The sequence below is a fragment of the Lactuca sativa genome, chromosome 8 (assembly GCF_002870075.4).
Source record: "Lactuca sativa cultivar Salinas chromosome 8, Lsat_Salinas_v11, whole genome shotgun sequence".
Lineage (NCBI taxonomy): Eukaryota > Viridiplantae > Streptophyta > Magnoliopsida > Asterales > Asteraceae > Lactuca > Lactuca sativa.
In genome coordinates, this window is record NC_056630.2 from 194,257,041 (window position 1) to 194,274,508 (window position 17,468).

Genomic DNA, 17,468 nt, shown 5'->3' on the forward strand with positions numbered 1-17,468 from the left:
CCATGTATTTGGCTGTCCTTGCACCCTTCTTCACCTTGAGTCCAACCCAAAATTTAATGCCAAAGCCGATGATTGTTACTTCGTGGGGTATGCTGCAGATTGTTGGATCTTTTGACGTGCACTGGTTGGAGGAAAATGAAACAGATGCTCGAGTGGGTCCTGATTGGCTATTTGATTACACATCGTTATTCAAATCCTTCAATGTGTCTTCAGATAGTTCGCCTGGTTCTTCCTCTGGCTCGAAGATTGTTTTTGAAGATGAACACGAAGAAGTTGTTTACAGACCTCCACCGGTAACCTCTTCAATACCTCAGGGGGAGTTATCTGTTCCGCTTACTAGTCCAGAATCTCGCATTCAACATGATGCTCCAGATGCTGATGCTACTCCTCTTACTCCTGTTGAAAGAGAGTTTATGTCTAAAGATGCTTCCGCTGTCACTCCAACTTTCATGGAACTACTCTTTCCTGAATAAATTGCTAATGAGTTTTTAGCAGATCCATTGACTTTTGCTTGCCCCCAAGCAAAACTAAATTTTAAACATATTAAAATCACATATGACAACTCCAATCTAACCCAACCATTATGCCAAGACCGCAATGCATGCATTTGTGTCTAAATTTTTTTTCCTAAGGACCTCCCATACTCCAAATACTCACAATCCTCATAAACACTTGCCCACTCATCCCGAACTATGCTCATTTTATGCAACCCTCCGAATCCATCTGCAGAAAACCTCTTACCCTCAAGGTGTTTTTAATTGAGCAACCCAAGCATACATAATCTAGAATTACAACTTTTTGATACCACTATGGAGCTCTTTTGGAATTCTTCACTTTCTTTAGTAATTTGATCTTTGATCTCTTTGAATTCACCACCTTGTTGTTTGATTTTTGGTATCTTCAACTTTTTGAATTTCTTCGAATTTTTGATCTTCTAATTTCATATTTAACTTTGATGCTCCAAAAATTCTACAAACTTTTCTTGTAATTCTCTCTCTTTTTTTTACATGTACCTCTCTTTTTCCACTCAATAAACCTACATGCTTAAGCAGGGGCGCTCAATCTCAACCTTTATTGGCTAACGATAACAATCTTCCTGGATACATTTCAGGTTTAGGCTGCTAAACATATTGCATCCCTCGGGCCGAGCAGGGTTGTGTTTTTGTCCCATGATTTCACTGGAATAAGGAAGCCACAAATGCACTAGAACGTATATAGGCTCAACTAAACATTTGGGTTATCATGCAATTATCAACATAATTCTAACATAGAATCCTAATTTTACTTTTACCAAAATTTTCTAAATTAAGTCCTAAGCAACATTTTTGGTATGCAACAATTTTTTTTTTTTTTTTTTTTTTTTTTTTTTTTTTTTTAAATTAGCCTAAATTAAGATTCTAAATTTTCTATTTATGTGACCAACCCCCTACCCCACACTTATTTTATGCAATGCCCTCATTGCATATTATGTATGATAAAAACATAAGAAAATAATAAAGAGGGAATTGGAACAAACTCCCCTGGGGTAGCAGTCGATAGGTTGATACTCTTCATGTAAGGTTCCAACTTCAGCTGACTTTGGCATGGGAACAGCGCATCCATGCCTTGGGTGTCAAATATCGTGTGGTTGACAGCTCGAAAATTTAAAGGAACAAGCTTCTTTAGAATATCTCCAGAGACAATTCCTCCCAAAAAGATAGGTAAATGTAGCAGTGAAAGTGCCCAAAGCAGTTCTGGAATTCGAAAATTGGCAGCCTACTCGGCAAGTAGTATTGTTGGGTCGTGTTTTGTAATATGTTGCGTCTATTGGGCTCGTTAGCTAGTCCATTTTTGTATCTCTGGTATGGGCCTGTCCATCCGTGAGTCTAGTAGGGTTTACTATAAATATAGGTGCTTGCATGCATCTTAGGTTAACGATAGTAACGATAGAATAGATTGATCAGAGTATAATTCAAAAGTTTTATTATCGTTCTTGTAACCCTAAATCCTCTACAGCGGAAGTTCTTAGTCGAGCTCTGCTGAGGATTGTTTGATCTAATCATTCGACACATTTTGATCCATACTTGTCTTATTTATTGTTTTGTGTTCATCGTAATACCTGTTACAAAGATCTAATCGATCTTCAAGTTTGTTTTACAACTTATTAATTGGTATCAGAGCAGGAGGCTGTGTAATTCATACACATCTTTTCTGTGAAAAAGGTTGCGATTAGGGTTATTCCGCATTAACTAATATTTATTGAGCCGTCATCCCATAATTGACGTAACTCAACATTTATTCGTTTTTCCCTAGTTTAATATACTAAAAGTCTGATCTTTTAAACAGGTTTTTCGATCAAGCATGGACGAGTCACAATCAAATCCCATTAACATCTCAAACAACATTGGATCGACGACGAAGATTCCCATCCTTTACACCCAGGATTACGAAGTCTGGGCACATCACTTTGAAGATTATGTCGTTGGATCTGAGGACAACGGATATCTTATTTGGGAAGCAATAGTGTCTGGACCATTCGCTCATTCAGCAACATCGAGAATCATTAAAACTCAGAAAGAGTATAATGATTTGTTGAAAGACGCAAAAGATATTGCTCAAGACGAAAAAGATAAATTTCAGTGCAATATTAAAGCATTAAGACTTATCAGATTCGCTCTTCAATCTGATACTTTCAGGCTAGTGAGTTCGTGCAGCACTGCTAAAGAAATATGGGATAGGCTGTGAGAGTTATATTCCACAGACGAAGATCTCGAGCATTCCATTCAAACCTTACTATTGTCCGAGTTTGGTGAATTCAAGCAGAATCCTGAAGAAACTGTAACTCAGACGTTCGATCGCTTCAATCATCTTCTTAGTAAGATGATTAAACATGATATTGAAAGGAAGTTGATTGAATAAAAGGTTACGTTTTTAAACGGTCTTAGATCTGAGTGGAGAGCGGTTGTGTCCACTGTTAAAGCACATGAGCAATTTAAATCTTACTCATTGGCAAAGCTGGTAGGGATTTTGAAATCCCAAGAAAAGATTGTCTTGCAGGAGAAAAATGTGGTTTCAAGATTGGGATCATTGGCCCTTTTGTCCAAAAGCAAAGGTGTGATGGAAGATGAAGACCTTAACTTAGAAGACTATGACCTTACCTCTGAAGACTATGCAATGATGGTGTCAAACCCGAAGAGGTTCATCAAGAAAAGGTTTTATACCAATAAGAACCGAAATTGGTAGGGAAGTTATAGTTCTGAAAAGGTCAGGGAAGAACCGAAGGCAGAAGAAGCAAAGAAGGAACTGAAAGCTGAAGGAGATTCGGGTGTCAACTGCTACTATTGTGGAGGAAAGAACCATTATGCCAAAGATTGTGTCCTCTAGAAAATGGAAGAAAAGGATGAGGAGAAAGATGAAGAAGCTATGTTAATGAAAAAGCTGGAAGAGATCAAGAAAAAGAAAGTTGTCACTAACCCTTCAATGAATGCTTTAATTGTGCAGGGTTCGATAGCAGACGATGAGTTTGGTGGCATGGAGGTCTGGTCAACCGACTCTGAGGATGATGAAGTAAGGAAGCCATCTCATGGAAAGGCTTATGTTGCGAAAGATGAAGGAAGCGGTGGAAAGTGCTTGATGGTGTCGGATGTATCTCAAATGAGGGGATACAACACAGATGGCGGGAATGAAGACACAAAGGAGCGAGAGGAGTTGTGCTTCACAGTAAAACCTCTCAGCGTGCAGTTTAACGAGCTTGATGAATTAATCAAGAAGGTACAATCCATTTTTGTTTCATTCAAAGTCCCACAAAGTTCATATGAAAAAGAATTAAAAAAATGCAAATTCAAGAATCTCTCATCTAGACAGCAGTTTAACTCAAACACGGGTCACTAATTCTAACCTAACTGACCAAATAAGCAGGGTGTCTTCAAAGAGTGAGGAACGGAGGATGTGGATCGAGCTGAAGGAGTCGGAGTGAATCAAATCTAAGGACGAAAACATTTATTTACAAAGAGACAATTTGAAACTTTTAAAACAGAGAAATGTCTTTTGTTTAATTGCTAAGCATCTTTACACTAATATCACTCAACTGCATTTGAACTGTGAAATAGGGCAGAAAATTCATCGCATGATTTTGCCCTTCCTTGAGTTTAAGGAGGATGAAATCGACGCTGAGGCATATAATTGTGAAAGTGTAGTTTCGTCTGAGGAATTAAATCCGACATATATGTATGGTCTAGACAAAATCGAATCTTTCATAAAGTCCAAGGACCATAAGGACATGCTGAAAAATCTTTTGGATGAAAATGATAAACTAAAACTAAGGACCGAAACCATACAAAAGTTTGACTCATTGAGTGCCAACTTGAGCTCAGAAAATAAAATTGATGTTGAAAATGCACCTGAGCTTAATGAGGACAATGATATGAGTGAAATTTTTGTAGAGGATGTAGTTGACTGTTCAGAGTTTGTCAAGAGTGAACCCAAAAACCACAAGAATCTTATTTCAGAAAATTCTATGGAGTTTGCTCGACTTTCCCAACAAAAGTCCCCGATCCTTGAAGAAAAGGTTGTAGTATACCAAAAGGTAAGGACAACTCCAAATCAGGTGTATAAGGTCACAGGTGTAACCGAACATCAGACAGCCGAACTCACAACAATTGTAAACGAAGATAATGCTGATGGTTGTGATGAGTTCTTCTGGTCCGCTCCTATCGACAATGCTGGCGAAACCGTTGGTCTATCAGGAAGGACGTCATGGAAAACCAAAGGCAGATATGTGCCAGAGCCTTTGAACAAGCCTGATAGCTTCGACGTACCAAGTACTAGTGGTACAAAAGATGTTCCTGAAGAAAAAGAAGTTTCTGCAAAAGAAGTCACTCCTTCAAGCGAAGCATCATCAGTTCAAAGTGAACCAGCTGACAGAAAGCAAAAACAAAAAGCGAATATCCATCGTCAGTCGAAGCAGGTGAAAAATCAAAAACAGCAAAGGAATCAGAGATACAAGAAGAATCTCTCTGAACGAAAACAGTTTTGGCAATCTCAAAACGCCCATTTCTCTTATCATGACAGAAGTTCAAAGTCAGAGAAAAGTGCTGCTAGATCACAAGAAAGTCATAACAACAGAAAAGATACGTTCGGTTCTGAAAATTATGACAACCGAAGGCAAAGGTTTGGTTCAGAAAACACAATCTACCGAAAGCATAAGTTCGGTTCTGAGAGCAAAAGCAACCAAAGTTCTAGGTTCGGTCCCACTAATGCTCAAAAACAAAAGTGTCACTTAGAAACTCAAGCCAAGAAAACATCTCAGTCTAAATTCTCTCGTTCTACTTCTTCTACTTCTTCTAATTCCTCTCAACCTCATTCTAAATTCAATTCTGTTTGCAATCAAAAACCTAAATGTTCAACAGATCTGAAAGGAAAATTGAAGGTTTCATCAGTCGAAAAAATCAAAATCATCCCAAAGTCCAAATACCTAAACCAGAATCCAAACCGAAAGCATCAAATCCCCATAAAATTAAGGTTTTCACCATTAAAAAGAAAGATGAAACAACGTTAATAAAAAGAACATATCTTGTTGACATCTCTCTTACTATTCCTGTTCCTGTGAAAGGCTCACGTGGACCCAAGAAACTTTGGGTTCCTAAATCTACTTAATTTTTGCAGGTTATCAGTGACGAGCAATTTGACGAAGAATGGTATATTGACAGTGGCTGCTCGCGTCACATGACAGGAAGGAAGGAAGAGCTGAGGGAATTTCGGTCTCTTTCAAACGGTGGAAATGTCAAGTTTGGGAACAACTCATTCGGCATAATAAAAGGCTATGGAATGATAACGAATGGGGATTTTACGATTAGGAAGGTCGCATACGTTGAAGGACTACAACACAACCTCGTCAGTGTATCTCAGCTTGTTGGAGGTACCGGTCTCAAAGTCTCATTCGATGATGAGGGTTCGGAAATAATTGAAAAGAAAACGAAAAGAGTAATTCTCAAATCGGAGCGCAAAGGCGAAATGTTTCCCCTGAACCTCAAACCCATCAAAGGGAATCCAGCTATCTGCCTGTTATCCAAAGCACAATCTGACGAAAGCTGGCTGTGGCACCGAAGACTCTCTCATCTCAACTTTAAAGATATCAACAAACTTGTCACTGGAGGTCATGTTCGAGGTCTTCCATTGCTTAAGTACGATCGAGAACATTTGTGTGCTACATGTGAAATGGGGAACCAGAGTCGTCAAAGTCACCCATCAATTGTAAACACTAAAGTTGTTGAACCACTAGAGTTAATTCACATTGATTTGTGTGGTCCATCATCTATCGAAAGCATCGGCGGTAGCAAGTACATTCTTGTCATTGTTGATGACTTTTCACGTTTTGCATGGGTGTTCTTTCTAAAGCATAAATCTGAAGCGACTCTCAAGCTAAAGGTGTTCATCAAGCGGGTTGAAGTACAGCTGAAGAAAGTCGTTCGCAACATCAGGAGCGACAATGGTCTGGAGTTCAAAAATAAAGAATTCGAAGAATTCTTAGCCGACAAAGGAACCAGTCACAACTTCTCAGCTCCTTACACCCCTCAACAAAATGGGATTGTCGAAAGACGAAACCGATCTTTGTGTGAGGCGGCCCGAACCATGCTAAGTTTTGCTTCTTTACCTTTATATTTTTGGGCTGATGCTATTGCTGCAGCTTGTTTTACGCAGAACATGTCATATCTCAACAAGCGATTCACTCTCACTCCTTATGAGATCATCAACAACAGGAAGCCAAATGTCAAATTTTTCCATGTATTCGGCTCACGGTGCTTTATCTTCAACTCTAAAGAACATCGTAACAAGTTCGATGTCAAAGCCGATGAAGGGATATTTCTGGGCTATTCTCTCACTTCTAAAGCATACAGGGTATTGAACAAGCACTCGAGGAAAATAGAAGAGACTTATTATGTGACCTTTGACGATAGCTATGTCAAAAAGCTAAAGGCCAACGAAGACACAGTTGGAGAAATATTTTCTCAAACAGGCCAAGTCACAACCCCGATCGCCAACTTATTTGAGAAGTTTGTCGAGTTATTTGATGAACCAGAGAAGGCTACTCTCTCGGAAGCTAGTGCAGCAGACAACAAAGTAGATCATCTGAAGCAACTCATCGAAGATGCTGCCAAAGAAATGAAGGAAGGAGGATCAGGTTTCAACGAACCTCCACAACACAATGCTTCAGTTGAGGGGGAGGATCCATCTTCTTCATCACAGACGTGTTCATGTGTTGAGGGGGAGAACAGTTCTCAAGCTTCTCCCGAACGCACAACAGTACCCGAAGGTGCTTCAACACCCGAAGGTGCTACAACACCCGAAAGTGCTACAACACCCGAAGGTGCGTCAACACCCGAAAGCTCGACACCACCCGAAACCCCTGTAGCTCCGAAATCTCAAGACATACCTGAAAGCTTATCTGTCGAGGTGGAGCATGCCGATATGCTTTATGACGATGAAAGTCAAACTGAACTAGAAGAGATGGTAAACGCTGAATTGGATCCATCTTATGATCCTAATTACCCTTCTCTTGTCAAATGGACCAGAGATCATCCTATTTCTCAGGTTGTTGGTAATGTCTCTGAAAAGGTTCTGACGCGATCACAACTAAAGGCAAAACAAACTTCCTTATTTTAAAAAGTAGAATTCTGTATATTTAACTCCTTTGTCTCAAAAGTTGAACCAAAGACAGTTAACACTGCTCTTGATCACTCCGATTGGGTTCAAGCTATGCAAGACGAACTGAATGAATTCAAAAGGAATAAAGTTTGGCGCCTCATTCCAACTCCTCAAGATGCCTCAGTTGTTGGTCTCAAATGGGTGTTCAGAAATAAGCTGGACAAGGAAGGCAACGTGATACGTAACAAAGCACGTCTGGTGGTGAAAGAATACTGTCAGGAGGAAGGAATCGACTATGAAGAAACTTTTGCTCTTGTAGCTAGACTAGAATCCGTTAGAATATTTCTTGCCTATGCTGCACACAAAAACTTTGAGGTCTACCAAATGGATGTCAAGTGCACATTTCTAAATGGAGAACTTGAAGAAACGGTGTATGTGGAGCAACCTCCTGGATTCGTCAATGAAAGGTAGCCCAATCACTGTTACATCTTGGATAAAGCCGTATATGGACTGAAACAAGCTCCGAGGGCCTGATATGAAACGCTCACCAAGTTTTTAAAGATGTCCAAATTCAAACAAGGTTCGGTTGACCAAACCTTCTTTCGTAAGAAGGAAGGTAACCACCTTATGATTGTTCAAATTTACGTCGATGATATCATCTTTGGCTCAACGAATCCTAGCTTAACGACTGAATTCAGAAAGCTGATGGAGACTAAATTTGAAATGAGCTCAATGGGTCCAATTAACTTTTTCCTTGGTTTAAATATTAGACAGGGACCCGAAGGCATCTTTATTAATCAGGAAGCTTACACGAAGACTGTCCTTGCAAAATTTGGCATGATGGGAGATTCAAAGGTTAAAGTTCCAATGGCGTTCGGCACCAAGCTCACTCCATCCTTAGATAAGCCAGCAGTTGATATTACGCTATATCGCCAGATGATCGGTTCTCTGATGTATCTTACTGCTAGCAGGCCTGATATAATGTTCTCTGTTTGTTACTGTGCTAGATTTCAGGAGAATCCACGTGAACCTCATATGCTTGCAGTGAAGAACATACTTCGTTATCTCAAGCGAACTACCTCTTTAGGCCAATGGTATCCATCCAACTCAGGCTTCTTCGTTCAAGCCTACTCAGATGCAGACCTTGGAGGTTGTGGACTAGACAGGAAAAGCACCACGGGAGGCTGCCAATTCCTTGACGGGAAGTTAGTTAGCTGGCAATCAAAGAAACAGACTTGTGTGTCTTTATCTACAGCTAAAGCAAAATACATTGCAGCTGCCTCTTGTACTTCTCAAGTGATTTGGATCCAAAGTCAACTCCAGGACTATGGACTCAATATGAAAAAGATCCCACTATATTGTGACTCTTAAAGTGCAATTAGGATCTGTCATAACCCAGTGCAACACTCCAAGACTAAGCACATAGCACTGAGGTATCACTTCATTAAGGATCATGTGGAAGATGGGAACGTCGAAATTCATTTTATTCGAACCACAGATCAACTGGCTGACATCTTCACCAAAGCTCTTCCTGAAGCGTCGTTCAACAAAATTCTACAAGGGCTAGGTATGATGGAATCGGAGTCAGTACCACAAATTACCTCTCAAACTCAAAAGTAAGAAGCGAAATAGACCGAACGTTCGGGTTCGGGTCTTGTACTAATGTACCGAAATGAACCGAACGCTCGGGTTCGGTTGAATAATCTGCTTTTCGCTCATCAATCAAAGGTAATTTTCTTGGTTGTAGACCTTATGTATAATTGTTCCAAATGCATTTATCTTATTGTTAAAGTTATTCTCCTTTTAAAACCTATTTTCTTTGGCAACCGAAATATACCGAACGTTCGGGTTCGGTTCCAAAATTTTTCTCACCCGAAATAGACCGAATGCTTGGGTTCGGTTCCAAAGTTTTTCACAACCGAAATAAACCGAACGCTCGGGTTCGGTTCCAAATTTTTTTTCTTTGTATTTTTTTTATGTCTTATTTCATTTTTATTCTTTTTATTATCAAAAATTCCAAAAATATTTTTTTTTATAAATTCAAAAACTCCAAAAATATTTTGTTCTTTATTTTCTTTTTGGCTTTAATTTTATTTGTGTGTTCGTTTATGGGGAAATTGTTGAATTAGCTAAGTGTCCCTAGAAGCATGCTGCTGTATGTGTCCAAAGCCTCACCTGATTCTGAATAATAGCCTTAATGAATTGGTATACACAAACCTTGTCTTCCTAACTAGGCTATCACATTTATTCTAATCATGAGCTACCTAACTCTCTTCTCACATGAGATAAGAGTTTTCTACTTGGTCTGATTTTTCACAGCAGAGGTACTTTGATTTCTTACACCATCTACATTACATTTCTCCATCACTTTCGTTTCACAAATGTAACCCTTGAGACTCTCAGAAATTACCACTGAGGTTTATGGTTACACAATTACTGTGTTCGTGATCTTAGTTTCATGCCACTACGAGCTACGTGAAACCCAAAATTCAATACCCAATACGAATTGACGGTGAACAATTAATTTGCTCTAGTTTTCACTAATGAATTGACGGAAGTACCTTCATGCAGTCTCAATTTTTTCTTTTGTGTGATTCCTATGAAATTGTTAAAACCAATAACATTTCTTCCCTTGGGATCCAGTTTTAAATTTTTGTTGAGATTTTATATATATATTTCCTAGCCAAATTAAATTATCTCCAACCTACTTGTTCAATAGACTACACTGGTCTCACAAGTACTTCGTTCGCCTTCTATCTTATATCAAGATTAAGAATTTTGAATTGAAGCGACAGCCACCCTAATAAGCCTAGTTAAAAGAAGCCTTTCAACACTTCTTAATAAGTGTTTGATGGTTATTCGACGGGAAACCACACAAACACTTTAAGGTCTCTCTTGACTTTGAAGGAAGATATTCGTGCCCGGGATCATTTGTTTCGTGTCTTTATTGACATCACATATTTTCCCTAAAATATTGCTTTATTTCTTTTCTTTTACACCCTAAGCACGAAAATCTTTGATTTTCCAAAATTCAGGTTCTATTAATCACAGGCATTTTCATTGGATTAGTGGTTGATTAAAGGCTGTGGTTGATTTTAATCCACGTGGGAGTATTCTTCAAAAGATGCCGTTACAATTTAAAGTCATAAGGTGACGACTTGCTGACTCAGGCGGGAGTCTAATCAATTTGATTTCAAACGGCGCTAAAAGGGGAAGCGTGCGAATCGGAACCGTCTTATCTCCAAACGGCGCAAGAGGAACGCGTGTGAATCTGTACCGTTTCGTATCCAAACGACGCCTGATGGGAAGGCGTGTTATTAGGGGTCTGACATTCTCTCTCATGCGTGATCATCGGCAACCCCAACTGTCACACATCAGTCAACTCCGAAAAACCCTTCAATTCTCAATCGAAGATTTGGGAATATCTTTCTCTCTCCTTAAAACCCAGTATAAAAGGCAACATAATCCTTCATTTACCTCTTTACTGCAATTAAAATTCCCAGAGAGCAAAAATTCCTAATCCTTCCCTGTTCATCATTTTCTCCACTTTCTTCAAGCAATGGCAGATTCATCTTTTGTTCACGCAACATCCCACATTTTGCCCATTTGCCCACAACAAAGCCTAATCATCGATTTAACCCCTCATGCTTACGACGCCTTCATGTTCCCCATTATCGAGTGTTTGAAGTTTTCTCCGATCGCTCATGCACTTACCAGGGCTGAATCTGTTCCGCTGGAGTTCTTGTCACAAATCTTTGCGACTGCTCACTACGACAAGGTCGTTGACAGGATCTTTTTTGATGTCTTTGAGCACAAGGCGTCAATTTCAAAGCAAAGGTTTTGCTCACTGTTAGGGTTTGAACCTGATTCTACGAGGGTTAACCCTGAAACGATTCCAATGGGTCACTTGTTCAACATGTTTTATAACATGGGTTATACGGATGTGCTTACTACGGTCACGAAGTTCAAGAAGTCGTGCCAACCTCCACAGTGGAACGGGATGTTCACTGTTCTGTTCAAAGGGTTATCTGAAAGAAGTGCTGGATCTGATGGTGCCAGTAGGTTATTTCTGTCCATAATGTATGGTATCTACAATGGCATCAACGTAGATTATAGGTCTGTTCTATGGCAACAACTCATCCAGAGTCTCCCCTCTACCTCCAGACATTCCGAGATTTCATACGCTAGGTTCTGGACTCTGATCACGAAATGGGTGATGGACAAGTACCACGTCCCCATTGTCGCTGGTGCTCCAATGTCCTCGATTGGTACCTTCCATACCACGAAGATCATTGTGTCGGACGCTTCAAAGTTTCCGTTCAACGGGTCTATTCCGGAAACTATGTATGGGGATGTTCCTGCTGATAGTCGAATTATCAGGACATATAAGGAATTCAAGCGTTTTGGTCCAAGGGATCTTACTCCGGAGATGTTAAAGTCCATTCATGACGCCGACAAGCCTGCTCCAAGAGGCAAGAAGGTTGATAAGGGGAAACAAGTGGCAAAAGGAGCTAAAGGCCCGTCTCCAAAGAAGAGGAAACCAACCAAGGCTGCTCAGTCTCCATAGCCTAAGAGAAGAAAAACTCAGCCGAAGCGAAAGCTGATCATCACTTCCTCCTCAAGCGAGTCTGAGGGTGAGAGTTCGGATTCTGACGACTCTCCACGAGGCAACACTCCACCCAGATCTCCTACCCCAGATGTTCATGCCTCTATTTCTCCCATTAACTCTCCACCCAAAACCATTCCTTTTTCTATTCCCCCCATAACTTCCACTACTTCAATACCACCCACTTCCATCCCAATACCAACACCAATATTCACTGACGCAACCACAACATCCACTGCAGATGTTAGAGCCAACGTATCTGATACGGGGGTTCATACTGATGCACCCGAACCTACACCAGCACCCGAAACCACAAAAGCACCCGAACCTACACCAACATCCGAAACAACCCAACCTGAACCTACCCGTACTTCTGCACCACCAGCTTAACCACCACCACCTTCTCCTGGTCATGCTTCAGAGGGAGAAGAACCACTCCTTGGCGGAGAGGATATGACATTTGACTCGGTCTACTATAGTCCGTTTCAAGTTCAGAGTGATGACGATGAAGACGCTCCTGTAACCAAGCGACATCTCAAGGAGCTCCATGACAAGATTGACTTGCTCATCGCCTCCTCTTCCACTACTCAGTCATCCCTTTTAGAAGATGCAGTTCAAAAGATTGTTGACACTTTCTCCAAAGCTCAGCAAGATTCTCTTGCTTCTGCAACCTCCGCCATTGATGCCTCAACGAAAGCCTGTCAGGATGCGACCGAAAAAGTCGATAAACTATTTTCTGATGCCTCTGCCCTGTTAAAGTCTTTACGGGAGAGTGATACTGCTGCCAAGACTACGTTGGAACCAATTGTTCAACAACTGACAACGTCAGTCTCCACTGAGTTGAAGTCCTTCGCTTCATTTCGTCAAATGCTTTCAGACGACAACTCAGCCTTTCGCACAACCATAGACGAGCGTCTCTCGAAGCTACAAGAAGATTTGGCTGCCGAGAACTCTCTTATGGATGTTCTAGCCAAGAAGACCACTGCTATGAAGGTCAAGAGTGTTCAACTCTCCAACTCTCAACAGGAGATTGACTCTCTTCGGTCCGAAAGGGAGGTGATAAAGTCGTGTGTTTCGGATGTCCACTCTGCCATCTCCAACATCCTCGAAGCACATGATCCCATTCTAAACTACTCCGTGAGGCGTACCCTTGCAGAGAAGCTCACTCCCGCCCTTGCCTTGCTAAGCAAAATCGAAGGGCTACTTTATTTCATGTCGATTCCGAAACAAGGGGGAGAGAAGGAGTCAATGTCTCAACCACCTCCTTCCTCAAAGGCAACTCACACAACCGAACCTCCTCCAGTAGGCCAAGCCTCCGGTTTTGGTGTGAAAGATAAAGGCAAGAAGATTGCTGAGGAGGATGAAGATGAAGATCAAGAGACTATCGCTGAATTGTTGAAGCGAAAAAGTCGAAACGATGAGGCTGATATCAGTGCTCGTGTGGCTAGAGAGGCTGAAGAAGCAGAAAGAAAACAGAAGGAAGCTCACGACCTTCTTGAGAGTAGGAAAACTCTTTTTCCTGCCTGGACTCTCGAGAGGATGATAAAAGAAGCCATTGACACACCGAGTATCTTGTGGCTGGAACCTGTAATCTCTCTAGATTGTTCCAACACTGTCGACTCACAGTTCGACATGCCACTGACCCGAAAGGCGTTCACCTTTCACGCCTTCTCCAACGTTTCAGAGTTCCCTCATCCTCATCCACAGGTTGATCGGGACTTGATCAATTTTTATCTGAAGGCCGCTCAACCTCAATATCAGACTTGGAGCGCTCAGAAAATTGTAAATGTTCGGGTCTTGAAGCCGTGCAGTGAAGGGAACTTCATCAACATTTGGTTCAAGGTACTTCAGGGATCTGCCAAAGCCGAACATGCCATTTCCCTTGCAGATCTTCCGAACCTTAATCCCCATGATTGGATAATCTTGCACAACATCCTTCTAACCAACGAAGCTGAATACGGTCCGATCATCGACCATTTCAAGAGGATGCTCGTGTGCTACATCATGGAAGTTGCACTAATGGATCAGGAGATAGCGAGTGTATTTAAGAAGAAACCAACAATATCTCCTGTTGGCTCTACCAGTGATCTCAACCAAATGCAGATGGGTAAAATTGACTCGAGAAGGAATTCGGTCATGTTCACCAGGAACGAAGGACAGAAATGTCTTTTTGCCTTGGCTGACAAACATCTGTACACCACTGCCTGCTTAGAGCATGTTTTGGGGATCATCCACAGATGCAAGCAAAGCACAGCGGATGATGTCAAGTACTTCGATGACATGATTCAGTGGTACATTCGGTTCAGACAGACCATTCTCACGCTAATCTCTCGTCTGTTTGATACTACGAAGAAAGTTCCCGCTGCTGGCCCAAGCAAGAAGAAGTAGTCTCGCTCCAATTTGACACAAAGGGGGAGATTGTTGGGTCGTGTTTTGTAATATGTTGCGTCTATTGGGCTCGTTAGCTAGTCCATTTTTGTATGTCTGGTATGGGCCTGTCCATCCGTGAGTCTAGTAGGGTTTACTATAAATATAGGTGCTTGCATGCATCTTAGGTTAACGATAGTAACGATAGAATAGATTGATCAGAGTATAATTCAGAAGTTTTATTATCATTCTTGTAACCCTAAATCCTCTACAGCGGAAGTTCTTAGTCGAGCTCTTCTGAGGATTGTTTGATCTAATCATTCGACACATTTTGATCCATACTTGTCTTATTTATTGTTTTGTGTTCATTGTAATACCTGTTACAAAGATCTAATCGATCTTCAAGTTTGTTTTACAACTTATCAAGTATCGTGGACTCAGCGAGTAGATCTCGTATCAGAACAATGTCGTGCAGTAACTCAGGTACTCGCCGAGTAGTTTTTATGCACTCGGCGAGTAGAACTGTTAGTTTCAAAATTACTAACTGATGCTCCATTCGACTCTGGGTTGGAAATGCAAACTGACCCTCTCTTCTAAATCCTTCAGTAATAGCACACTCCATTACTCTCAACTCGCACGGACTCAATCCTAAGAACAACACTCCATTTTTTCTTGAAAATCTCTTAATTCCCTTTTTGACCCTCAACTTAGCATGCCTCCTAATCTTCTTTCCTGAAAAAAAAATTGAACAACTAAAAGTGACACTAATAATCAAACCACCAAAACAACCATCATCCAAGTGTTTTAACATTTGTCCATAATTAAAACATCATCATAAAAACAAACATAAAGGAAAACAATTCTTCATCATTCATCCTCCATATCAGCACCTCCCGTGCCACTTCCTCCTTCTCCGGCTTTCCTCCTCATCCGCTCCTCCCAATTCATGATATATGGGTATCCGGGACCGGGCCTTGGGTTGATATTCATTTGTTGAAAAAGATATTCCAAAGATTGGTTATTGTAGTTTACCCCTTGCCCAATGTCATCTAGGTAGCAGCGGTACTCTAATTGATTCCACCCATCATTATCCTCCTCCACCAGAATAACCGGTGGGTCTTCTCATACCCGTTCGCTACGTTGTCTAACCCGCCTCCCCGGCTCCTCCGGAATCGCCGACTCATCTTCATGGGGGATAGTGAATGAGTCACCAAACTTTTTGACTATCCTCGCCCTCCGATATAATGCCGTGTTGAATGGTGGAGGGTGGATAACCGTCAGCACCCTTGCTTGAGGTAAATCAAGAATCCCAAACGACTTGGCCAGTCGAGTGATAAACATTCCTCCATTAATTTTTGAATTAACTTTCTCCTTGACCGCCCCTTCGGCAAGGAATTTGGCAATACAATACGGGAGGTTGCAAAAGGCTTCGGGAGTAATGATACTCCATAAATAAAAGATGTCAAGGGTTGGGACCTTGTCCCAATCCTTCCTTTGGTTGATGATACCGGCGACAAATTGGTGAATAAGGCGGTGGATTGGTGAGCGGATGTGGCCTTCTTGAGCGGTGGACGGAATATAAACTCGGTTGGCTATTGTATTCCACCATGTCGAGGCCACCACTGCCTCGAGAAGTTCTTTGTGGCTGTTTTCCAAGAATGCTTCAAAATCCTCTGTCAACATCACGCTTTGATCATAAATTCCCAACCTCCACGAGAACTCAGCAATGCTGCACTGTCGCAGCTCTCCACCCAAAGAAAAAGAGATTACGTTGGGATTGTAGTATTCACTACCACCTCGGAATGAGATGGTAGCAAAAAACTCCCACCACAACTCAGCATACACGGACTCCTGAATTTTGAACAATTGTAACCACCCGTCACACGTAATGGTGGTGTACCCCAAACTACACTCTTTCACCAAATATGGTGTAAGTTCCTCCTCTAACCCGACATTTCCCAACCAACCCCAGTCAACCGCATTTGGGAGATGAATTTCCTTTTGTTTTAGGGCTTCCAACCTGTTTCTAGCCTGGGTTTGGGATGACTTGGAAGTTATGTGTTGAAAGGAAAGCCATGGAATATTATTTTGACTTCCCGCTCGCGAAGACTGCCCCCTTCTGAACATGGTTCCTGCATACAAACACCAACAAACACACCAGCAAACAATACCCAGTAATTAAAAAACAAGAAAGTGGGTCTGAAAAGTCATCTACTCGCCGAGTACACGACCTACTCGGTGAGTAGGATGAACTGCGGGACTGTAAATGTCTCGGACCTGTGTATAGCAGTTAATAATCCAATTTTTCTATAGGGGTTTGTTGTAATGGCCTATCTAACCACAAATCATACATAAATTCATCCTAATATCACGTAATTCATGGCTAATTCGAAACCCTAGAATTTGAGGAAACCCCCAAATTCGAAATCAAGTAAAATCGGGGCAAATCCATGATAAAGATCAAACCTTTAAGGAGTTTATAGTGTAAAGATGTTACCTTTTTGGTTGAATGATGAGAATCGAGTAGAAATTCAGAAAAACTTGGACAAACTTGCGAAAATCGCTTGGCTGCTCGAGGGTTGCTGTGCACGGCGAGTATGAGGTGGAATGGGTGAAAAAAACCTCTTTTTTACAGACTTATTATTCACCCGTGTAAATCGGCTACTCGCCGAGTAGAAAGGACCTACTCGCCGAGTACATATGCAGTTACGCGTTTTTTCGGGTTACTCGGGTAGGTACTCGCCGAGTATACGGCCCTACTCGGCGAGTAAACCTTACAGATTGAAAATTTTTGTGACAATTTTAAAGAATTTATGTATTTTCTCCTTTTTTAAACCTTCCACCCCATACTCTAAGCATTGCTTGTCCTTAA